Raw genomic sequence first — 24,816 nt, forward strand, 5'->3', positions numbered from 1 at the left:
TGGCAGGGTGACACAGCGCTGGTAGCTCTGCTGTGCCACCCATCAATATCCCATCCCTGGCAGTGTTCAAGGCCAGGTTGGACAGGCTTGGAGCAGCCTGCTCTAGTGGAATGTGTCCCTGCTTGTGCAGGGGGATGGAACTGGATGAGCTTTGAGGTCCCATTCTAGGACTCTATGATTCTGTGATTATCTATTTAAAACGAGGTAAATCAAGGTGGTCATTTAATCTGACCATTTAACATGACCACAACTAGACTTCAAGAAAAGCATGTATCATTTTGCCTGCCAAGTAAATGAAAGAAGAGTATAAGAGAATATCATATATACAGACTTACCTCCCCAGAATATTAATAACACTCCTGCCACTGTGCCCTACTTCAGAAACACACGGTTCCCGTGGCTCGGGTTACTCTTATGTCCATGCCCATGTGTAAAGAAATCCTCTAATGAAATCATGCTTTGCGATTACCCATGGTAATCTCTTCACTTGGACTGACTTTCTGACACATTTATGGCCCATTCTTTGCTGGGAAGATTTTTACAGGGGATCTGAAGTTTAAAAGAAGACAGATGACAAGCTGTGATCGCGAGGAGGAGAGGCTCACCATATGGAAATAGAAAGCCCTGGCTCTCTCCTCTATCCCTCCTCCCCCCTCCCCTGCCGAGTTTCTCTACTTCACATGATGCTATTGGGATTTGAAGATCAGAATGCAAATTAAATTATTAAACAAGGAACAAAAAAAAAAAAAGAGCTTGAGCCTTTCCTCTCCATCCTCCCATGTGATCAGTAATTATAAATCAAAGTGGGGAAAACAACCCCGCTGGAAGCTGGCATTTGGGATATAGCCCAGTTGCCTGCAGAAGGATATAATGCTCAGGCGACAGTATGTGCCTTTGCATGCTATGGGGGTTCACGCATGAATGGGTTCTATAGCTAAGAAATTACTGTAATGGCAGAGACTGTTCCACAGAGCACGTTTATTGTATTTTTTATGGTTTACTTACTGGGAAGAGCAGAAGCATCACTCCTCAATCCAGTGCGTTTTGCCAACATCAGACTCCCAAAAGCCATGCAGTGTCCCCCAAAACAGGACAGCCAAGCCCGTAACTAATGCTTTGTAGCCACTGGTGCGTGGTAGCAACCTTTTAAAGTCTAGGCAGTCAAAGAGAAAGAAATTAATCCACTTCAGCTGGAACAGACCTTGAGATGTGGCAGGTTTTGGGCTTGTTTTGGTGTGGCACACTTAAACAAGTGGGTGATCCGGTCAGTCTATAGGTCAGAGGCAATGTCTATAGTTCTGGGGCTGGGACTCGCTGCCTGTGGTCCTCACCCCTGCACCCTGTGGGAGTGCAGGGGATTCTGCACTGTTGAAAAACCCACATGCTGCAGGCCCCAAGTTTTGAAAGAGCTGGTTGTGTTTTCAACGCTGGCTTTGCAAGGCTTGGGCTCAGCTGCTGGCCTCAGTAGCCAGACTTACAAAATAAGCACTTAGTCCCCCCTTCAGTGCAGATTTGGGCTACACGGACATCCCATTTAGGCACCCGTGTTGGAACACTGGCCCCTTGTTTCCAAAATAAATAACTGAATCAATGCTACACAGAGTTTAACCTAAACACATAATGGAGCCTAACTCAGATATGCACTGTAATCCATCGACAGGTCCTGGAGATGGCAAACTGAAGCCTGCTTTTATAATGTGCCAGCTCAGGGACCTGTTCCCAATTTCCAGATTTGGCCTGCTGCATTCTAAAAGATGCTTAATATACTCGATGCATGTTTGTGTTAATGTTTACCATTGAAGTTTTTCATTATTGGATGTTATATTTGGCCATAGCATTAAAATTCCATTGGACCGACTGAAATCTACTGTCAAATCAAAGCCAAAGAAGCGTCTTTGTGATAGACCTTCAGCTCCCATCCAACCATGTGAAAAAAAAACCTATTGTAGGTGTTTTCTTTGTAGCTTTTCCTCTTTTTGCCAAAGAAATAGCAAACACTTTATTTATTAGCTGTTGTTTTTATATGCATAGCTCTGAGCCCAAAGCCATGGACTAGCATGGAGGCAGAAGCCGCTCTGCCAGGTGGGCACAGGTCCATCCCATACCAGGGTCAAGTGCAAGTGAGGGCGGCTGACACCTCCCTCTGAGTCCTTCTCCAAGGCCTTGTCATTTGTGATAAATAGGATTACTACCTACAGCCCTCTGGACTCACAAACTAATGCACCTTGGGGACAGCTGAGGGACTGCACTGGTTTTTCTGCTGCTTGCAAGCTCTTATTGTGACTTGGATCATGATCAACCTGGACAAAAACCGATTTCCCACTGTGCTAGTGCCCAGCACTGCTGGGAGAACAGCCCTGTCCTGAGAAGCCTCAAGCCTTGATTCACCAAAGTCCTTAAGCACATGCCTAAAATCAGATCTGCACCAGGACATGCTTAAAATGAAGCGCTTGCATTAACTGCACCTAATGAGGGAGCTGGCCTGACCTGGGGTCCGGCTCTCTCCGCTTGCCTGCCTCTGCCTGCAGGCTGAGGGCAAGATTTTTGTGGGGAAACTCAGTGATACAGCATCAAGAGTCGATCCCCAAGTGCCACGGGGAGTCACAAGCCTTGGGCGGATGCTGAGGACGCTCGGCACTTGCAGACTTGGAGCCTGAAATCACACACACGCTCACAAAAAACCCTGGCATGGCTCAGCAAGTCCAGAGCGAAAATAAATGAAGGAGGTTTGCCTAAGTCCAGATGTGTCTGAATTCAAAGGGACCTGGAAAATATGATGGCCTGGACACAAAAACTGGGAAACAGCATTTAAACATAAAGCCATGAGGGTAGGTTTGAAAAACAGTCAACAGATATTCTCTCAGCTAGTTAGAAAGGGGAGGCCTGTGAATAACCCATTTTTCAGTCCACCAAAGAACTGCCAGAGCAGCCAGCGATGTTTCAAACTGTGTCCCCTCCCCAGAACATTTTCTCCAAGTTTATCAAAATTCAGATCAGATATTTTGCATTTCATTGAATTCTGGTTTTCAGGATGGTGTTTTTTCATTTTCAAGATTATAAATTGAATTCTGTAAATGCCATCTCAGTACATAAGAGCATTTATTTTGCCCGTATTACAATGGCATGTTTTGATTAATGAAGAGTTCCCACTTCGCTCCAAACTGGATTTCTTTCTGAAATGGGAAACAAAACTCTCTGCCTGCAAAAATTTGCTTGGCTTTAGTTAAATGCTGAGACACTAAGAAAAAAGATCTGTGGCATTACACTGAAGTTAACGTTATATACTTGTAATATATAGCAGCAGTTCTAAACTGCACGCCCAGCCCTGGGATTACTCATATTGAAATATCCTCTTTAAGAGGCACACAAGAAGTCTGACATTTTGGGGAAAATGAAGCCACATTCCTATGAAGTCCCAGTGGTCACAGGTCACTAAGATGACCCTTGTTAGGGTCAGACTAAGATTTCAGCATTTAGCCCATTAGCATGGCTTATGGGACTGAACATATTTCTGTATATAGATCTGTTAAACCTGAACGGCCTTAATTTATCATTCTTGAAGGCACTGATTTACTAAAAGCCTTTGAGAGCCTGATGTTACTGGTTGAGATGTTACACATTACTGGTGCAACAGTGAAGTAAACCAGCTTTCTCCCAGCATCAGTACTGGTGGTAGCGATTGGGTTAGGATGGTTTACCAGATCCTCCCACATCAGCTCCCCTATGTTAATGTTTCTGGTATACACTTTTCAAAGGGATGGATAGGTTAAGGTTTGCTTGAGACCTGTTGCTGCTGCTGGCTGCACACTGCAAGAAGTATCTATTAGAATGGGAAAGTTTGGTGGTGTTCCCTCTAGAAAAAAAGTCTTTGTCACTGCTTAGTGAAGTGTGCAAAGCTGCTAATGCTGGTGCTGGTGCTCAGTGACAAGCTTCTCTTCTCACCATCACTGCTGTCTCCTCCTAGAATCACAGGATCAACTAGGGTGGGAAAGACCTTTAAGATCATCAAGTCCAACTCTCAGCAGGTATCTCATTTACGGCACCTTGTGCCCAGAGCTTCTGGAGTTGCCCACTGGCTTCGAATGTCATCCCCTGGTTTAACTGGTGAGCACTTGCAGTTGGATCAGGTGGAAACCACAGAGGCTGAACACCATTTCCCTCTCATGCTTCTGTATTTACCTGGCACTGATTTCATGAAAGGACAACTTGCCTACTATGGGACAGCCTGAAACAACAGACTGTCTGCTTCCTGTAAAACTTAGAACAAATGTAGTGATGGGAAGGCCCTTTGTAGCAATGAGATGTCTTTACACTCTGCTAAAGTAAATCCATTTTGTAAAGCCACCAGCTGCAGGCTTCTTAATTGCAGCACACAGCCTTGGCTATCAATGACATTTTTACCATATATAATCTTGAGTTGAAAGCCTACCTTTTATCATCCAGGTCCAACCCTAAGAAGCTGTTCCTTGCCTGATGCAGGATAAAAGAAGGGTAAGTGCCTCTTTACAAGCAGCAGGCACTACCTTCCCCTTGTATTAAAAGAACTACGGTCCTCTCAAGGGGCTTGTAGCAGCTTCTAGCTTAAGTCAATAGGAAGACTTAGGTTTTGGGATCTGGCCATTATACAGCAACAGCACAAGAGCTACACCAGGCTCCTACCTGTAACTTGGATTGCTCTTCTGGCTCCATTGAGCAAACCCATTTTTATTAGCTGAGGATCTAGTCCATATACTATCAGAGCTTGCTGCAGCTATTTTGAGCCCAATCAGCTATGAATCGGGCCTCCTGAGCTGTTACATCTGCCACTTCCAAACAAAATGGGCTTCTAGCATCAATGAAATGGCATCAGAGAAAGCTTATAGCAAATGTAATATGTGAAACATTAACCACAATGCTCACAGTCCTAGAAAGGTCTGATAAGCCACGATTAAACTTAATTATGGATTATTTTATATTACCTACCTCCAAGCACTGTGGAAAATTGCTTCCTTTTAACTGCCTTGGCTGGCTTGCTCTGACCACACACATACTGGGGGATATTTTCCCATGATTGATGTATTTGTTTACCAAGCTCCTTGCTCAGATACAGGCCGATTCTCCCTTTAATCAGAGGTGTGAATACCTTAACAGTTGTCAGAGCCCACATTAGGCTGCTGATTAAAAGACATCCTCACACTTACCACTAAAGAAATACATGGAAAAAAGTAAATTCATATACTCAGTATAAAACTCACAATGAGCAAACAGTTATTTTATGTCCCACTTGTCCCATTTGTATCTTACAATAGAAATGTTGCTTTGTTCTTTCTTTGTTGTTTCCTTTAACCAATGAGTAGATGGAAGGGTTTAGGTGGGTTTTTTTGCTCTTGCCTAAGGGTGAAAAGCATCATGAACATCAGTTTTCGCTCGACTTCCTTTGAGTGCTTACCTACACTGGCTATTACTCTCTTTTGCTACAGCAATATTACCAATAAAATAAACATGTCAAAATTCAGAAGCACAAACAAGTTCATCTGTGACACTAATTTTGCCTGGCAAATAATTCTCCTTGTTTCTGCAAGGGCTTCAATTTCTTGTGGATTCAAAGCAAATTCATCTTTAATTTGATGTCTCTGTCTTATTTTTCTTTCCCAATCTCATTAGAGTAAAAATAGCAAGGATATCCATATGATTAAAGACTTCATGTGCAAGAAAGCAATCTGGTCATAGTGCTCCTTAGCTTTATGTACTTCTTTCTATTTGACAACATTAATTTGCCATCTGTCAGCTCAGTTACATAGTTTACTTGCTGCTTGCTTGGCGTTCACCTCCCCCTTTTTCGTTGTCAGCTGTTTTCAATAGTTGGGCCTCCTTGAGTGGGCCATTTATGCAGATCTGAAACAGGAGAAATCCTAAAAACTGACCATATGGGAAGCCACTTTGTACTCCCCAGGCCGACATAGCCATGCACAGCCCTCCTCCCCCTCCCGGGCACCCCAGCACTTGAAAAGAAATCCAGTTTTTCCATACCTCCATAGCACCTCTCATCTGGGGGACTCCAAGAACATCACACAGCAGATGCAAACAGCCCAGTTCTGCTCTCTTGGGCAGGTCTGCTGAAGTCAGCTCAATTGTAGGAGATTTCCTGGGAGCTCCATTCAACCCTAAACATGCAGTCAAATAAACAGCAGAGATTGTTAAGTTCACATCAGGAAGGCGGCCAATACAAAATGGGCATGGCAAAATGAGCCCTCTTCCACCAAGGGTGTCCTGCAGGGCCATGTGCTTTACTGCCTTGTCCCATGTGCAACCCAGGTGCAACCCAGTGGATGTTTCACATCAACATCTGCAATAAGGGTTATGGATAGAATACAATGCCTCAATCTTCTGAGGAAACTGAGTTCCTGAAACTGTTCCTTTTTCAACTAAAAGCCTCAATTCTAGGGAAAAAACACCCAAACCCAAACCAAACAAACTGGGAGATGGGTGAAGAGAACTGGGAGATGAATGTAGTGCTTTGGAGAGGAACTGGAACAGGTTGACCCAAGAACTAGTAGCTGCTCCATCCCTGGAAGTGGCATCAAGGAAGTGCCATCAAGGCCAGGTTGGACAGGGCTTGGAGCAAGCTGCTCTAGTGGAAGGTGTCCCTGACCATGGCAGGGTTGGAACTGGATGAGCTTTAAGGTCCTTTCCAACACAAACCAGTCTGGGATTCTATGATTCTATAAATGGCAACATCTAGCTCCCAACTTCCAAGGCACCCCTGGAGTGGCAGAATAAAAGCTTTCATGTGATTTGTCAAAAATTCTCACCCAAAACTCTGAAATTTTCAGTATCTTCTGTCAGTGCTGCCACTTCCTCATTATTGCTGTTCATTTACAATATATTGTCTCTGCAAACACTTAATTTGTATAGTATTTTTGAAGTGATCTTGCAAATACGTCTATAAAGGTTGTTATAATTAATATTCTCTTATCTTTCAAAATCCACGACAGAGTGGAGCGTAGTGGGCAGCAACTCAGCCTTTCTGTGAACAATCCTGTTTCCCACTTGATGAAGCTGAGAAGGTAAAAACTGAACACTTCTTTCATTGGAAATGCCCTGGTTTAGGGACAGGAGGCTTTCACAGCGGCATCTCTAGAGCACATCTGGAGCTGATGTGGGAGGGTAGCCTGGCTGTCACATTGTCAGCACTGCAACAGTAGGGACATTTTTTTTCCCAGATCCCAAACATTTAACCTCCAAAACTCATACCTGATGCTCAGAATTATGCTTACAAAAGGAAATACATTAGTTTATATATCCAAAATAGTATCGATTGATCTGAATACACAGCAAACCTGATTCTGTCCATTTCTTCCATGTGATTTTCCTGCCAGTTGGAGAGCTTCAGAATACTCAGGAGCACTGAATTGGAAAGATGAACTTTCCTCCTGAGCAGAAAACCAGCATCAAGACTGGTTATTGCTTAATTCTCAGGGGGAAACTGAGCTGTGCCAGCTAAGGGCTTCATGGCTCACTGGGACAGTGAGCATATGGGCTGCCCTTTGCCAGTCAGACTGGCCCATGCTCTTCCTTCTCCACCTAAATAGTGTGACGGGAAGTATCCTTAGAAAGGTTTTCATCCTCAGGAGTAGCTAAGTTACCTGCAGGTAAGTGAATTAAGTGGTTTGTATCCACACCAGAATTCATTCCATTCCAGAGCTGCTGTGTGCTTTGTTCCTGCCCTGTTTCAGGAAGAAGTGACATTATCAGCGCTGTGACTCTTCGCACTGGTGGTGTGTTTGTTGTTTGTTTTCCCCTGGTTGCTTTCTCAGAAACTCATTTCCAAAATGTAAAAACCTTAAAACCTTTTAAACTGGAAAGCCAGTAGCAGATGTAGAATAGTACCTAGGGTCTAGATAGCTTAAACATAAAGAAGATCCTTCCTCACAGCCCTGCAGGGGAGGAAGCAAGGTTGCGAAGGGATCTTAGTTTGGGTGACCTCCACCAGAAATCCAGCAAAAAGGATGGACAACACCATGGACATCAGCAGAGGGTGCCTCAACTCAGGCTGCTCCTGGAGCTCAGCTGAACGTGGTTTTGCTGGTTTTGATTCACACCCTGGGCAGAAAAATAGCCAGTGTTGGGGCAGGTCCTTGGCAAGGAACCCAAAAGAGAGCTGCTGGTGCTGGGGAGAGAAGGGTGATCCTATCTAAGGCATGTTGGTCAGAGGGCTGACTGCAGGCCTGGAGGCTGACAACACTTTACATCAGGATTACTATTTCCAGAAAAGATGGAAATGACTTTCCAGCTCTGATAGCCCAATCCTGGCATCAGCAGCCATGAGAAGATCACCCCAGTAAAGGGAAGTCCAGCTGTGAGACAGAGCCAAAGTAATACCTCCAGCACCGCTCCCCCGATGTGAGCCTGACCAGATGTGTGCTGCCTCTGGGGCTACAGCTGTCTGGTAATTCAGAACAGTCTCCAGGCTGCTCTCATTTAGGTTGGGGGCCAATGCACAGCTCACTTCAGACAGAGTTCAAAGGCTGCCCTGAGCTGCTCTGCATGCAGGCAGGCCACCGGCTGGACCCAGGGCACTGCTGCCACCAGCCACTTGCCAGCTTTGACTTCCAACCCTGCGCTGGGCTATGAGCTACAAATGGGACTGGTGAGTTGGTGGCTCTAATGGGCTACCCAAGGGTTCCTCCCACCTCCTCCAGGAACCCTGGTAAGTACTGCTGTGCATCACCTCTCTGTAATGTATAGATGCACCCATATTCACGTAGCTCATGCTAAAATGTGATCCTACAAAGATATCCAAAGGTGGTCTGAGGTTGAAAAAGCTCATCCCATACTTGCGTGGCAAAGATACTTACCTTAAACTTGGTACCAAAGCCAGCACTTCATAATTTCAAAACGTAACCTCTGCTCCAAACGTTTCCCAGTATCAGCGCATGTTGGCTGCAGATAACCAAACCTTCAGGAGTGGCTTTTTGGGGCTGTAAGCTCCGCACCACTCGCCAAACACTGCCTCATGCAGACAGTATGCTGGTATAGATGACAGAACCTATAACGGCAAAACAAATCCATAAACACCTTGATCAAAACCAGGAACAGCGGGAAAAAGAGGGAACGCTGACATGATACTGCTGGCAAAACATGGCAGCAATGTTCAGTTTAAGAAAGATGAGCCATTCCCATTTACAGTAAGACCTAACAGCTTCTGGGACACTGTTATATAGAGGCTGGGCTCATTTTAGAGGCATGGGAGTTTAGTGAACCAACTCTTCCTCTCAGGGAAGACTCATTAGCTACAAGGAAACGCAGTGTGAATGGGAGGTGTGTGTGGGGTATGGGTAATTACACAGGCACCTCAGAAATAAATCACTATCCTACTGTTGATATGATTGCAAACCTGGAACTGATCCTCATTTTAGCCTGGGAGAAGGTCTTCAGAAACACTCTATAAACTACAAAGAAAAGAAAAGGAAATTGACTTTAAAACCAACATTTTAATAATACTGAGGTGTTGACAAAACCCTTGGAGAGCAAAGGAGCTCCATTGCACAGGACGGACTCACTGCCCAGGGAAGTGGCTCCTGGGGCACTGTTGGGGCCAATGTTTTGTTAGCTCAGTGACTACGACTATCACTGTGTCTGGAGAGGAGGCTGTGGTGGGAAACAGGCTGCAGGGATACACATGCTGGTACTGGCTATCACACTGAGTACCTTCAAACACTTCTCCCCAGCAGGAGCAACAACAGAGGCAGGACTCACCTCACCTGAACAGGAACCTGCAGAGCCCTGGTGCTTGGCAGCATCACATGATGTGAAACATGGTTAGAGCTGGTGTATTTTTTAACAGGGAATCCCAGAGGGAATCGGGATGCATGCTCCCAAAGCATGTGTGCAGCTAGCCTGGGATGGAAACACGAGCGCAAACTGCAAGTCTGCTGTCTAGCACACAGACCTGGGGGCTCTAATACTCGAGATGCCTATACTGTACTACTCAATGTGTGCATACACTGACAATCTACCCTGCAAAAATGTAAGCCAGGCTCTTGGGCACACGACATACATAAATACACTCAAAGTCCCTTCTGGCTTTCAGCAGGCCACCTGACATCCAGCTGTCCAACAGATGCACTGCAGTCTCAGTGCTAGGAGACATGGTGATGCTGGTGGAGAGGGTGGACCTGTGCAATTCCCTCAGGTTATACCAGAAAAATGCAAATCTGGGAAGTTCAGGATGCTCTTCTGAAAGCCTGCTTACATTAATTCAATGCCCAGCAACATATGACCTAGCCCCAGCTGTAGGAGCATTGCTTTCTTGAAAATCTAAGGCTCTGTTCTCTTCCCTGTAATTGGAATGATAGTTCTGACTGCCTTTTCAGCAATGGCTGTCCCCTGCACTGGGGACATGCAGTGTGTTAAGCCAGCAGGTCTGTAATCTTTACAGAAGCCAGGCTGACAGCAATGTAACAAAAATCATACTGATGCTGTTTTAGACCATGGTGCAGAGTGCTTGCGTTGGTACTCCGCTCTCTGCAGCAAAGCATGCTGTTAGATCCAAACCCATGAGGGACAGGCATCAGAATCCCCAGATGACAACCAAAGTAATGTAATACAAAAAGCCACAGAAGAATTGCACAGGACACAGCGGCCCTGACTCACAGCTGATGCACTTTGCTACCTCCTGACTGGGTTTGAGAAAATGATGCTGTTTCCAGCCAGCTGAGAGTCTCCCCCTGGTCCACGGCTCAAGCAGACGTTTGAGAGCCACACAATAACCCCAGTCATTTCATAAAGCACTGCTGCTGAGCTGCCCCACGGAGCAGAGAGGACAGGCTGTGGTGGCTCCAGGCAGCCACCTCACCAGTAGTCATGTCAGTCATGCTCAGGTGGCTTAAAGGAATTAGTTTTCCATTTAATTTGGGAAATTTTCCCAGAGAGTCTCAACTCCTCAATACAAATAAGAGTTGCTTAGAAAACACTTCATTGCACTTGGCTACTGTTCAGCACTACACGGGGTCAGACGAGGAGCTCCCGGGCAGACCAGTACAGTTCAGTGTTAGTGCAGACACCTTTCTGAGTTTACCTGAGGCCATCCAGGAGTTCAGCCTGTGAGCAGCAGAACCGGCTTGAGGTCTTCTGCAGGTATCTGGTACTTATCATAGAATCCCAGCCTGGTTTGTGCTGGAAGGGACCTTAAAGCTCACCCAGTTCCAACCCCTGCCGCGGGCAGGGACACCTTCCACTAGAGCAGCTTGCTCCAAGCCCCTGTGTCCAACCTGGCCTTGAACACTGCCAGGGATGGGGCAGCCACAGCTTCTCTGGGCACCCTGTGCCAGCGCCTCAGCACCCTCACAGGGAAGAGCTTCTGCCTAAGAGCTCATCTCAGTCTCCCCTCTGGCAGGTTAAAGCCATTCCCCTTGGCCTGTCCCTGCAGGCCCTTGTCCAAAGCCCCTCTCCAGGTTTCTTGTAGCCCCTTTAGGCACTGGGAGCTGCTCTAAGGTCTTCCGCGAGCCTTTTCGCCTCCAGGCTGAACCACCCCAGCTTTCGTCCTGTCTTTGGTCATGCCCTGCTATTTCAACCTGCTAATAGGGAACTAACCCCCCTTAAATAACTTAATTTTACAGCTCTCCCCAACCTTAATACTTGCTGCTTCCTGGGTCACCTGCAGAGGGAGGTCCTGGCTGGAACTGCAGGAGATGGGGGTGTGAGGCAGGCAGCAAAGCCTGGCACTGCTGCTATTCCCTCCTCCTCACTGCCCAGCTTCCCTCTCCATGTCTCCATCCCTGCTTTGCTTTCCTTATTCTTTTGCATTGTGGTTAGTTTTCAGATGCATCATAAAAATCCGCGTGCTGGGAATACTGTGGTTAAAACATGGGAATGCAAACATTGTGGGAATAACTTGGGTTTTGTTTTTCTTTTCCTTCCCTTTTCCCTTCTATAAACTTAACTTTTCCACTTCTTCAGTATGTTGGCACTTAGAAGTTGTTTGGCCTGTTAACAGAAACAAGGACTGAAGGGGTCACATGAATGATCTGTTTAGAAAAACAAGCAAAGCCTGTTGCAAGCTCTCAGCCATGGTTTGAGCAGGTAATTCCTGGTGTAAGGACTAGCACATCTAAGCACTCAGCAGCTGGAAACTCAGGCGGGCGTGACTCATGGACCCTCTACCCTCCAAACCCAGGTGCCACTGTCCTCAACCCCCACTTGTTCCCATTCCTCTCGCACAGAAGCCTGCTCTCACCCATCCCCAACCTCTCCTATGTTTTTTTGTCAGCTCCTGTCCAAGGGCCCTCTTCAGGCCATCCCATTCCTTCTCCCAGCTTTGAGAAGATTACCATTAGCTCTTATTACTGACCATAGTCTTGCCCGCAGCGGTCCTTACTGCTATCTCCCTACATGGCTGACACCGTGCATGCTTCTGCATCCTAAATGCTCATTTTAACAGCCACTGGAAGGTCACAGTTGCTGCAGATCTCTACACAGGTCAGGACACCGCATGGTCTCATCACAGTGTGCCACAACCCAGCCCACTCAATACTGAAGACTTACAGTACAATGAGCAAGTTCATGGTGCTGGCTCCACGGCAGCTCCAAGGTCACTTGGCAGCATATGCTGAAAAACAACCCAAACCAACACATCTTTTAATGTCATTAGGGTTTGGATTATTTCAGTGGTTCTTACAGATCCACCCTAGATCATCCCACAGACCAATCTGGGTTTGAAAGAGTCAATCATCTGTATAGAATAATAAGAAGACAAAAACCATTTTCTTAGGAGTATGTTTCATTTTTCCATCAATGGCTCCTATTATCACATTAGCAACCACTACAAAAACTTCATCCCCACCACACCCTGCCTTCACACATGTTGAAGGAAGAAAAAGTTGATGTTCATGTCCTATCACCTGGAGACCTGAGATTGAGGGAGCCTACACAGAGCCTAGGAAGGGCCTTGCAGGAGAGCAAGCACTGGTAAGGGCTAAGACATGGCCATGGACACTCACCTTCTCCCAAAGGCCAGGTTGGATAGAACTTGGAGCAAGCTGCCCTAGTGGAAGGTGTCCCTGCCTGTGGCAGGGGCTTGGGACTGGGTGAGCTTTAAGGTCCCTTCCAATACAAACCAGTCTGGGATTCTATGGGTCTGTAAAGTCTCCCTCTGCTTGGTTTCTACTTTTTCAGTACATTCCCTCAGTTCTTCCAAAAGGACTCAAGATGTGATACTGTTGAAAAATAAACAAATAATTAAAAAAGCTTTTCTTTTTTATGATCTTTACTTGCATCTCCTGTACGTTTTGGGTTGGCTGTACAATGTTGTTCGTCATTTTTTTCACTCTTCATCAGTGTCTTGGGGATGTCTGTGTTCAGTCCGTTTCTAAAGGGCTTTGGATACTGATGTCTACTCCAAAACCAAGGGGGTTATTTGAGCTCTTAGTCCCAGTACTATCTGCAAAGCTCCTGGGGAAGTGCCGTTGCAGCAGGTCATAAGTAATAATTAGAATTATTTATAGTGGGGGCTGCAGAACAGAATTGAAAGTGTCATCAGATTTTACATCCAAAATATTGTCTAACTTAGTCCTTTCTAATTCCCAGGCATTGCTGTGGGAAGATACAATTGCACATGTAAATACTTTCCCATGCCTCCTCACCATGTGCGTATTTCGCATGTGTAAAGCATATGGGAATGTACACAGGGCCTCGTTGGAGATGTAGTGTGTGTGTAAATTGTTGCTTGTCTACATCTGTGTATCTAATTGCATGTGAAAATCACTACTTTAGTTGCATCAATGAAATACAACTTTTTGAAAATACAGCTTGCATGTGTTTCTCATTCATTTTAGCGAGGCACAAGATGATCCAGTTGAAAAACAGTAGCTAAGACCAGATGTTCTTCTGTTCCTCCAGCGTGAGAGAAGCAGCTCAGCCTTAAGAAAGTCAAAGCTGCTTAGTTTAGGATGCTTGCAGTATCATGGGAGAGAAAGATCATCTCCTTCAGCAGCCTCCTTTTCCAAGCACTCTGACCTATCCCAAACAATGTTTATGGCAGAAGTTCACCTCTGCTTCCAGTAATTTAGAATCAAGCACCAAGTCACTGACAAGTGCTGATGAGCAACAGTGAAGATGGTCATTCAACAGGGGATGCTCCTGGGTACACTACTGGACAGTTAAGACTGGACATATGGCAGAGGTTTAATGAAGTACATGATGAGAATGGCACCTCACCCATCTGTGCCAATAGTCATTTTTAAGCCATGTGCTTCATTTCTAAACAATTGAGTTTTAAAGATTTTAGTAACTCCTTGAATTTTTCCACAGCTCTGCTGCTGCTGTGGTCATACTTCCAAACTCAATGTACGTCTTACTCCTCCACTTAAAACATTCACTTTTCATTAAACCTGCAGGAAAAACAAAATCTGGATTACTTTCAAATTATTGGCCAAGCTCAAAGAGACATCCCAGCCCTTTATGGGGTGCAGATAAAAGAGCTCAGAGTCCCTGCTCTGCCAGGAAAAACGTTCACTTTCTGTGAAAAACATTAAGAAATCAAATGAAGAGCTTATTAAACTTTGAGATGCAAGAATTTACGAATTGGACAGCGGTGCATGTATATGTCAGACCCCTGAGATGAGATGGTGCCTGTCATAAACTGCTGCTGGATGCGTAAATAAGACTCACTGTGCTCTCCCCCAGCTGTGGAGTATTGAAGTAGGAGCTCGGGCTGAAAGCACTCTTTGTGAGAATCAGCTCCAAAGATTTACGTGCAAGAACCTCTTCTTTATTTACCAGCTTGCTGAGACTGACAAAGTATTTGATAGCTTGGAGCCTCCAGCCTGAGAGCCTGGTTTGTAAGAGCATCTGTCAGTGATTGTACCTGCTTTGCTATTTATTTTTCAGTGCCCCAATCTGCAAGTGCCCTCCTGTCCTGTCGGTAAAGGACCTGCTCCGCACTCTCTTCCCTTCCACCTCTTTCAAAAGTCTTAGACAAAACCGATTTGGGGGCTTTATTCTAGGACATACGAACCTAATCCTCTGCTTTTCAAAGAAGCATTAGTTATTCTAATAGTTATTCTAAAGTATTAGTTATTCTTCTGAAGAGAGGTGTTTTAGTTGGCAGAGGTGCTCACTGGCCATTGCAGGTGTTGGAAGTGTAGTTGTACCCAAGGGAGTGATGACTGTTAAAAAGCACTCCCTCTTAGCCATCAGCTCTATAAAGTTACTTTCACAAATAATTGTAGGCTATATGGGGAAGACAAGTCATCTCTATGCTTATCAACCCCATGGACCTTTATTGCTATTACTAATAAATGCATGAGAAGCTTTGACTTGCAGAGCCCACGCTGAGTTTGCAGAGTCTGCAGCTACGAAAAGCTTTTCACTTCTTACCAGTAAACTTACTGCATCTGATCTGCAAATGAGGACAGAGTAATGTCTCAATTTGTAAATGCAAATATGTCAACAGGGCTGTGTGCATGTCCACCCAGAGATGCAGCAGACATCTGCCAAGTTATCCTGGGAGCTGGGTGAGAAAAGTAGCTGGTATTTTCTCCTTGATCAGGTAAATACAATACATGCACAGCTAGAGCATATTAAAAATATGTAGCCATTTGCAAGTTTTCCTAAGTGGCCACACTATACAGAGCTCTTGGCTGGCGAGTTGCATGATAGTTCATATTGTTGTCCTCCAGGTTAGGAGCATGGGTAAGAAGACTGGAAGACCACCTCGCTTGGAATATGCTGCTTATGACACTGCATGCTTTCTTCTTCTTTTCTTCTAACAAGATAATATCCAGCTTCTTGATGGATTCTGTTCCAAAACCAACTTACACAGAGCGGTTGAAATATTTGCAAACCTTATCTGCGTTATCGTGCATATATTGTTGCTCCTATATTGGATTTTCCTTAGTGCGCAGGCAGTGAGACTATGAACAAGATATTGCAATGTCTGAGTGAGACCACCAGCTCCCGGGAGCTAGCTGCTGTCCTCCCCACCTTGAGTATTCCACTGCTCCCATCCCACACAGACCTGCTGTATGAGATGACCAGGGGCAAGAGTCTCATCTTTGCCCAAGGACTTTCTTCCTGAGACAATCCTCCAGGCAGTCCCAAGCCCTGAGCTCCATAGCTTGCACCTTCCATGCTAGGTTAGAGAGCAGGGTCCTGGTGAAGAGAGGGCTTGTGCCATGGATGTGGCCAAAGCAACAAGAGGTCTTCTTTGATATCACTGTGTGATCTATTTAGGTACCACTAGGTATCCTCTGATAGCACAGAAAAGATCTCAAACCAAGCTTACAAACTGCAGGCAATGGGATAGTTTTTGTAGCAACAGTATTTTAGGGTGACCCCTGGTTAATCTTCCTCATCTTTGCAAGAAGAGTGGCATCTGGATCCAACAGAGGCCTCCTGATGAAGTACAGTGTCCATATGAAGAACAGCGTCCATAAGAGTACTCCCTGTCAAGCTTCCATGTTTCTACATCTCATCCAAATGTTTTGCCACATATTTCTTTTCCCAGTTTTACCTGGTAGTTCACGTGACCTAAAACCATCTTCAAACATCCTGGGACATTTTCCACTTGCTGTGCATGACTCAGCAAGCCCACAATGATGAGAAAAACACACCTTAAAAGTCAGCTGTCTCCAGATGCCCACCAGGCTGCCTCGATCCCTCTAGCGCTCCAAGTGCTGGAGTGCAAACCTGACGATGCCATGTACCTCCAAACAGAGCATTCATTTCTTTCAGTCATTTCCTAAGACTCGGCAGCCTTCAACCAAGAATCAAGCAGGCTCTGGCAGAATGGTGGTCGGAGTCTCCCTCCACTCATTCAGAACATGTTATTGCTGGGGCGAGAAGCAAATACAGCCGACCAGTAATGCCTGCTTCCAAGGAAAACACTCCCTTTACTGTATCTGGTGTTTTGAAATGGATGAAAATAAATTATTTATTATCATGACTTTTGGGCTGAACCTGTTTATATGGGATTGCATCTGTCTGATCTGAAGAGTGAGTCACTGACTGACAGACACCCTGTTGGCTGGTCCAGTTACTTACATTATGTCCATACTGTTCCAACAGCTTAAATAAAAATAGCAAGCTTGAAACTTCTCCTCTGTTGGCATTCCTTCATAGAGACGGGGTGTTGCTTAAAGAAACATCAAATCACTCTTAAAGAGGTCAGATCTGCAGGGTGAAATGGTAAAATTAATGGTGAGGCTCTCTGGCTGCACATTTCCAGCCCGGCTTTAGACCCCTCAGCAGCAGAGCTGGATGCCAAGGGAATGGGCGAGGAGGTTTGGACGACGTGTGAGCTGCTTCAGAGCTGCCCACAAAATATCAGTCAATAGGAATTAAACATCTGCTCAAGTCCAAAACTTGCAGGCCTCCTGCCACTGCCAGCCCCTTCAACATCTGGCAGCAGGGGCAAACTCCAGAGCAGGATTTCCACACACGCTAAGTTAATCCTTTTTCCTCCTTTGTACCCCTTCAGACCCAGTGAAGATTGAAGTGAGAGCTGTGGATAAGTCTCTTGGAGAAGAGTGTGTGATGGAGGAGTGGGACAGCAGAAGAACTCTCCCATCCTTGTGTTAAGGGGCTTCTGTTAGATCATACAGAATTGCAGAAAAGTGACTCAGAATAGAAAAATCCCTTTCTTCACTATCCCATCCAGCCAAGTACAAATGTATCCTCATTTGCTTGATGAGGTAGGAACTGGAAGTGGCTGACAGCAAACACCGTGTCCCTTTAAACAAGCAAACTCACACAACTGGCAGCCAGCATTCCCATGGGCCTGGGCCCCCAAATGGCTTTTCTGGGATATACTGTAGCCATAAATGCTGCAAAATCCTACTGGTGTGAAGCCAGAAGCAAGTAAGCAAGAAGAGGCTTGGGCACTGTGAAGGTCAGAGGCAATACTGCCATTGCAGTGTGGAAGTACGGCATGAGAAGAGGCATTAGCCATCTCACAGCCTCCTGGAAGACTTTAGTACCATGGCAAGAAAGCAAAGGTCCTAGAGAGCCTTCTACCTCTCTCAACACTTTGGAGGCTGCAATTCCTTACCTGGCATGTCCTTTTGGTAACTATTTTGCAGTATCTTGTGACCACAAAGGATATTTATGCTGCAATACACACCTGCATGTCTGTCTGCCAGGAAGGGAGCAAAACCCCAAATCATAGTCAAGACTTACTGTTAGACATTTGAATTGTTCAGCATTTTACAGCTGATCAGGATTAGGAGCCCAAACATATCAGATGGTCTAAAGCAAACACTGCCACCTGCTTTTTGTCTCAGAAGAAGTCATAATTCAGTGAGTACAGCCATCTGTAGGCTAGACCTATATGTGATCAGACAGATTCCTTCCTCCTGAAGGTGACACTCAGTTTTATGTGACTGAAACAAGTGTCTAATCACAGTTTCTCCCTTGATTTCTTCGATTATTTTTGACGAGGAGGAAGCAATTCAGTACAGTCTGGACTCCTGTGACTGAGAAGACATGCAGAGATAAAGAGGATCTCCTGCTTAACACACATACTTCGGAGCAACAGCCAATATCTAAGTGCAATATAATATTCTCCACTTGCTCTGCACTTGCAAGCATGGAAGACTATGAGTAGGATGTGTGTTTGTGGTTGAGGAGGTATGCAAGTTATGCTCTGTGTGGATGGAATATGCCTGGTGCTGAAAGCTGTGGGATGGAAGAATGAATGCAGTTGTATTGGGAGAAGGAGGAATGCTTACAGTATTTTGTGTCCTCAAATGTGGATTAGCTTGGACAGAGATGTAAGGTGGGAAAGACATATCCTGAACACCTGTTGCTACATCTGTATTTTTTTTACTCCTTTTGGAGGCAGCATGCCTTGCTTCACACTCTCTGTCCTTACTCTGCACTCAGGTCCTTTCCATTTCATGTGAAAGTAAGTTTCTCCTCTCCTGAAAGTCAGATGTATTTCTAAGTAGGAGAGGTTGAGCAGGGAGTGGAGCCCATGTGTTAGGGCTGAAGAGAACTGGGCACACATTTGCCTCTGGAAGCACTGAGGAACTGGACCTATCCCATGACCCAACTCTCCTGCTGCTGCAGAGTGCACTCCATGTCTGCTACCTTCCTTCATGCTGGTGTTTGAGGTTGCTTACCTTTCACAGCTCAAGCTGCCACTGAAGTCAGTGGGAATGTGGGCAAGTCAAGGTGTGCAGGATGGACTCCCTAAGGAATGTGGTTAAAGCAGCCACATTCCCAGTGTCCCATGCAAAATGTGCGTGCAATGAGTTGGCAAACAGTGTTATTCTAGCTTTCGTCAGCAAAAGGAAAGGTAACTGATTTATCAAGAAGCTAAGGCTAAAAATCTCTCCAGAGGCAATGGAAATGTATGTCCTTCCACTGACCTCTGAAGATACATGATTTATGGGAATACCCACTTATTTACGTTAGTTCCCACAAACAGACCTGAAAAAAATTAGCCCTTGATCTGTGATGGCAAAGGGCTCCACAGAGGTAAAGTCACCGAGGAAGAAAGAAGGAAAAATCAGGTTCAAAAGGAACATATAAAACTAGAAATACATTGAAGGGATAGAAAATAGTTTGCCCTAAGTAGCGTAACGGAGTATCGCTTGGCAGTGCTGCTAGGCTGTGGATGGACAGAGACACCCAGGGCTTCCTAGCAGTTTGGTTTGGCTGTTAGTAATTAGGAACTTGAAAGGAAATGTGAAAACACAGTAATAATAATTTCATAGTAAAAAGAGTTTCAACTCGGAAGTGCTACAGTGCCACAGACCTATAGCCACACACCTGAGCTCCCTTCCCAGGGAACCTCCATGTGCATCCTTCCACTTGGTGAAGTCACACTTCACTTTGGAAATTCATTCTTCACAGGATGGTTACCACCTCTCAAGGCTGCGCTGGGTGTCTGCTTGCCACCACTTGCTGATGGATCACAGAATGTTTAGACTGCAGGCCTGGAACAGGGTGCCCGGAGAAGCTGTGGCTGCCCCATCCCCAGCCATGTTCAAGGCCAGACTGGACAGAGAGGCTTGGAGCCCACACCCTTATGGTGTTTCTAGAAAGGTGACCTGATCCTCAAAATGTCCTGTGAAATGATTTAATGCACTAGACTGGACAGTATGTAGTGCCTCTGTCTTGGAAAGATGAAGTTTTGTTCATTCTTAGATCTGAACCTGAGATGCAGAGGGTGTAAATGACATGCACGGGTCTGTTTACCCGTGCCCTATAGCAAATGCTAGTTCTTAAATTCTCTTTTAAAAAAGGCTTGATGAAATTTAACCTTCCTCCTTGCAGTCCCAGCACAGCCAGCTCCCCTGGACTCAGGCACGAAACATGAAGAGAAGGAGCCATTTCAGATATCAGACGCAAAACGCACGCTGCTCTACATGTAAAGGAAGTGGTGTGAAAACAAGATGGATCACCACCAGTTTTGATGTGCAGTGCCTGAACTGATCTAGGATGGATCTGGGAACTGAGGAAATGGAAAGTAAAAGCCCTGAAGCCATCAGAAGTAGATCAGAAGAAAATGAGTTTGTCTAGAGAGTGAGAAGTCTGATAGGCCATGCTCTGTGGTGGCTCTGAACCATGAAGTGGGTGTTCTGTGGTGCCTCAGAGGTCTAATCTCAAGTTACTCTTTGATCTCCTCACAGTTCTATGGCTCTAAGTAAAGAAGCCATAGAGTCCATCAGAATCAGAATGTGACAGCCAGATCTGAACTCTGGGTTTGGTTCATTTCTAGACACAAACGAAAATGTATTTGGTGGCTTAAGTCTCCAGCAAACAGGTGAGTTGGCTTTCTTCAAAACCACTGTATAACCCTGCATGATTGGCACCTTTCACTTAAAAGAAGCCTGAGCTCCATTGGCCAGCAATGAATTAAATTGGCAATGACTTAGGGAGGTTTGTAAAGCAGTTGGCTCTGTTCGAGGCTTAGATTCTCTCATTTTCATGAACCCAAACCCACACTGGAATAGAAAGCAAAAGAATAAACCACCTACCCAGCATCCGATAGAAAGAAAAATGCCATTCTTCTTAAAACAAGCAAACAAAATCCCTGTTAATGTGATAATCTTACAATAACTACTTATTTCAATGAACAAATGACACCAAGACAAGAAGTATCCTGGAGTCAGAGGCATGAACTTTTAGCTGGTAGGTCAATGGTAACGTATCTTGTTTGTACAAGCCTGACAAAGATCTGCTGAGCAATATCCACTGGGGCCAACAGTGCTTGGCTGTCTGCACTGTGGTGGAGAGACAGACTTGGATAACGGTGTCACTCACTCCTTCGGCGACACCAGCCAAGCATAATGAAGCATGGCCAAAGCCTTCTTCAGCATGATGGCAAGAGTGAAATGCTGAAAAGTCCTAAAACGGGTTGACATGGATGAATTAGAATGAAATGGTTGCAGTAACGATGATCTGAGACGGCATGTCCGGCGCTGAAGCCAACACAACCCTGTTCCAACCCCCTCTTTCCTCTCTAATGGCCTTCTTGCTGCATTTTCATGTATGCTGCAAACAGTTATGCAAGTTCGTCCAGCCCACAGGGGTGTCAAGGGATGTCTACACCGCAGACTGCAGCATAACACTGAGGTATCTGGAGCAGTTCTAAGTGAGCTAATCTGAGTACCTCTGGCCATGTAACTGCAGCTTCAGAGTTTGCTTTGCAGAACGAGTTTCTAGTGTTAGTTTTAATGCTGATAATAGCATAGTTTTGAAGGGCAGCTTTGCCTGGCTTTTATCCTATTACGGAGAATCAAAGTTTCACTGGGTACATCTAGTAAATTCTAATCTTTATAGAAACTAAGCTACGGTATCACTCCAGAACACCTTAAACCATTTTCAGAGCAAGGCTGGACCAACAGGTCAGCACCAAATTTCTGGGGTTAGACTCTCTTTTGGACTGTGTTCTTCCTGCAAACCCACTAGTGATGAAGTTGTGTGAGGCAGCAGATCATACTGGCTTTGCCTAAGGTTGGTGAGCAAGGTCAGTTCAAGGGAAGGGTAGCTCAGCCCTTGGAAGCTCCATGTGAAAATCAGAAACATAGACCGAACCTAAGGAACCTGGTTCACCCACAGCAGATATCTTTTAAACCAACCAACAACATCACTTCTTCAGCCGTGAGGAAGAACTCAAAAAAGGCAACATGGATTACTTATTTTCTTGTGATCAAATGGAATGAATATAAGGCCATAATCATCATGGTCAAGGACAAGGAGGATGCGATGGCTGAGGACGACTTCCAAGTGTAACTGAACAAGAGAAGGAAAGGGATACACTGTGCAGCACAGTTCAGTGATGATAACAAATTAGAGCACTTCTCAGTTCCTAGGTGTTGGTTTGGCACTACGAATGACCCGAGCAGGAAATCTTAACATGTTATTTGTGTGGAATGTACTCAGAAGCTGCAGGAAGCCACAAAAATTAGACTGATACTTCTTTATTTGTAACACTAGCTGACGGCTCTTTCCAGTCCTTCTCCTTCTCCAATGCATCTTAGAAAATAGCTTTGAAATTCATCAGACCTTGGACATACAGCCCGGGTAACGTTCCAGCAAGTAGCCGTTTATTTTATAAGGGGATTTAAATATTGTAAAAGTGAATAAAACGCAGGTGTTTGCATTACAGACAAGTGAACCTTGTGTAAGCTCTACAAAGATGTGGCTTCCAGATTAAAAGGGCTTTGCACAGCTCCCGCTGCCTCTGTGGAGGAGGTGGATTTTTGGATCAGCAAGTGAAGCGTCTTCCTTTGCATGACGAGGCCCCGGATTCAAACCTCTGCTCTGTTTGCACACCAGGGAAAGGCAGGAAGTAAGGCACATGGTGACCATATTTGCACCTGCACAAGGTTCTTAATTTTGAAATCTGTCTGAGTAAGTTCAGCCACCAGATTGCCCAAACACAAACAACTGCTGCCATGCAAGGATGAACACTAACCCCATATTGTGCTACTATTCAGATGGTCCAGGCCAGGCTGCTGCCAAGAGATGCTGGGATTAACCAAAACAGGAACATAAATACATGGGAAAAATTGATCCCCTGATTTTCACACTGGATTTTGGTACAAAGGAAAGAACTAACAGCTACCTCTTGGAAAGCTTCCTCAACGAGCAAAACCAAACCTTCTGGCCCATACCGTACCAGCTTCCTCAAGAAGAGAGCTTATGTGGAAAACCTTAAAACAAGGCTTAAAGACAAGGCAACTCCACCTGTGTTAGTTCATTGACTCCTGATTTACACCAGTGAAAGTGAACACATAGCCAAGGTAATACTAGTTAATTATTAAATATATAATCAGTGTAACCATGCCCTCTAGAGGACTAAGTTTACCTCCATAGAGTCAAAACCAGCCTTTGGGTCTGAACACTCTTACAATTTGGGGGAAAGGCATTTTGGATGTTTGTAGTTTCCTTCCTCATCTGAACCTAGCCATGAATTTCCATTTCCTCTTTGGCACAATACCTACAACAGGTTGAAACAACCCCTCAAAATGGCACTGGCAGGTGAGATTTAACTTTAGCACCCACCTGGTGTCTCTGCCAAACAATTACTTCAGGTAATCCCCACCTAGAGACTGAAGGACTGATCTGAGGTCTTCCTCTCTACTACTTCCATAAGACATTTGACCACTTTGCAAGGCCTGACCCAAATCAATATGCTGAGTATTAAATGGCTTTAACCTGCCAGAGGGGAGACTGAGATGAGCTCTTAGGCAGAAGCTCTTCCCTGTGAGGGTGCTGAGGCGCTGGCACAGGGTGCCCAGAGAAGCTGTGGCTGCCCCATCCCTGGCAGTGTTCAAGGCCAGGTTGGACACAGGGGCTTGGAGCAAGCTGCTCCAGTAGAAGGTGTCCCTGCCCATGGCAGGGGCTGGAGCTGGATGAGCTTTAAGGTTCCTCCCAACCTAAACCATTTTATGATTCTATGAAATAAACAATGTTCATTTTCTTACCTCCTGCTTTCCACATTTTCCTTCCTTTTCTTCTTTCTGCATTCACTGGCAATTTCCCCGCTCTCCCTTGGTCAGTGTGGTTTTACATTCCCAGTTAGCCTGAGCTGCAAAAATGAGAGTGAAAGGAATCTGCGTGCAGTTTGTTTGCCATGGCTGCGATCACCCCAGCTGGACAGGATGCTGGTGGCAGGATCAGCAGTGCTCGTGGGTATTCGCTGCAGGCTGTAGCACAGTCCTAAAGGAGCCAATAAACGCTTGTGGAGTTCAGTCTGAAACTCTTTTGGCTTGAATGTCCACATTTTTTGATCAGGAACCACTGTGAGCCACACATCACCAACCCTGTGGACAGCTACCCTGAAAAACAAAACCTGGAAAGGAACAGGGGAAGGGTCAAAGCTCTGAGCTAACATGATGCAACAGAAAGGAAACTCTCATCAGTTCAAGAGGTTTCTGCTGGTCAGGTTGGTCTATGCAAACCCCCAGATACTCCCCAGAGAGTCCTGCAGACCAGCCTAGGAATGCAGGGCTGGAGTGACGGCCTCCATTCAGGCTGGTGAGGGAGGCCACAGCCCTGCTTTCTATGAGAGAATATTTGGACACCTCTTCCATGACACCTTAGCTTCTGTCTCATGGGACACTGCTCCCACATAGCTCAATGGACAGATGGAATTAGAGCACAGCTGTATTTTAGCAGCTCTTTGAGTAAACCCAGAATAGCTCAGAAGTGGGATTTTCAGAGCCTGTACCACTAGCTTTGCTTTTGCCATCGAGCCGTTGGGATGTCAGGCACCGAACACCCTGCAGCTCTCGGAGGTTTTCAAATCCACTCTGTGGATGTTTTCTTTTTTAATTCATTTTTTTTCTGACTTTTCTCCCAGTACAAAAATATGTGTTTTTT

The 24,816-nt window shown here is 45.4% G+C and overlaps 1 long non-coding RNA gene across 7 annotated transcripts; it reads right to left on the reverse strand.

Annotated features, from left to right (window-relative positions):
- Window positions 1-338: 338 nt before the first annotated feature.
- LOC133271277 (uncharacterized) lies at window positions 339-24,459 on the reverse strand. Of its 7 annotated transcripts, XR_009744051.1 has the most exons (8): window positions 23,919-24,459; window positions 9,377-9,431; window positions 8,838-9,028; window positions 7,626-7,706; window positions 7,313-7,412; window positions 6,010-6,143; window positions 1,006-1,153; window positions 339-549 (listed from the first exon to the last, which is right to left on the reverse strand). It is a non-coding gene; the product is annotated as an uncharacterized LOC133271277 (long non-coding RNA). The 7 variants fall into 7 exon arrangements; XR_009744055.1 differs by lacking the exon at window positions 7,626-7,706; XR_009744050.1 differs by having other exon boundaries at window positions 6,010-7,412.
- Between the last annotated feature and the right edge of the window lie 357 nt (window positions 24,460-24,816).

Source organism: Pezoporus flaviventris, unplaced genomic scaffold (assembly GCF_033815535.1).
Source record: "Pezoporus flaviventris isolate CSIRO_AGI_PZ_B2104156 unplaced genomic scaffold, CSIRO_AGI_Pfla_v1 ptg000023l, whole genome shotgun sequence".
In the NCBI taxonomy this organism is placed as follows: domain Eukaryota; kingdom Metazoa; phylum Chordata; class Aves; order Psittaciformes; family Psittacidae; genus Pezoporus; species Pezoporus flaviventris.